General features: G+C 52.7%; 1 non-coding gene across 1 annotated transcript; it reads right to left on the bottom strand.

Annotated features, from left to right (window-relative positions):
- Positions 1 to 538: 538 nt before the first annotated feature.
- Positions 539 to 610, bottom strand: Pmar_PMAR025926. Its single transcript has one exon. It is a non-coding gene; the product is annotated as a tRNA-Gln (tRNA).
- Positions 611 to 950: the final 340 nt, after the last annotated feature.

Below are 950 nucleotides of genomic sequence, written 5' to 3'. Positions count from 1 at the left end.
AACCACTACACTATAGAACCACGAAATGCAATTAGAGAAACTATTTCCGTACTAACATTGTTCAAAAGCCGAGTCCCACAGTAGTTCCTGCAGACTCCGCGGGGTGTCAAAAGCGATCTGTGTGTTTTGCATCTCGTTGTTGTTGTGTTGGCTACCGACCTCTCAGCCGCTCTCCACCCTCACTGGTCCCATCGTGCGGTATTGCCCGCTCTGTTCCCAGCCTTGGCCAGTACCCGCGCCTTCAGATGATCCGATGTGATGACTTCCGCCTTCCCACCCGACCTTAGTGGCACCTTGGGATGGACAGCTGATCACCGGTCAGGCCGCGACAAGACACCCAATTCACACAAATCTCACCCCCGCATGGGTTACAGGCGATCGCAACTCACCCAGCTCGTACAGAACCAATCAACATACTGACATCAGGTATATTTCTCGGGCGTTTGACCGGGGAGTGGTAACAGTTGTGTGGTGCTTAGAGAAGTGTCCCTTAGAGACTGAACGCAGTGTGTCGACAGTCTCATAGACAGGCTGAAATAGGTTCTATCGAGATTCGAACTCGAGTCGCTGGATTCAAAGTCCAGAGTGCTAACCACTACACTATAGAACCACGAAATGCAATTAGAGAAACTATTTCCGTACTAACATTGTTCAAAAGCCGAGTCCCACAGTAGTTCCTGCAGACTCCGCGGGGTGTCAAAAGCGATCTGTGTGTTTTGCATCTCGTTGTTGTTGTGTTGGCTACCGACCTCTCAGCCGCTCTCCACCCTCACTGGTCCCATCGTGCGGTATTGCCTGCTCTGTTCCCAGCCTTGGCCAGTACCCGCGCCTTCAGATGATCGGATGTGATGACTTCCGCCTTCCCACCCGACCTTGGTGGCACCTTGGGATGGACAGCTGATCACCGGTCAGGCCGCGACACGACACCCAAATCACACAAATCTCACCCC

The sequence above is a fragment of the Perkinsus marinus genome (assembly GCF_000006405.1).
Source record: "Perkinsus marinus ATCC 50983 genomic scaffold scf_1104296968756, whole genome shotgun sequence".
Classification (NCBI taxonomy): domain Eukaryota; phylum Perkinsozoa; order Perkinsida; family Perkinsidae; genus Perkinsus; species Perkinsus marinus.
The sequence above is the reverse complement of the archived record's forward strand: the minus strand, read 5'-3'. Positions and strand labels throughout refer to the sequence as shown.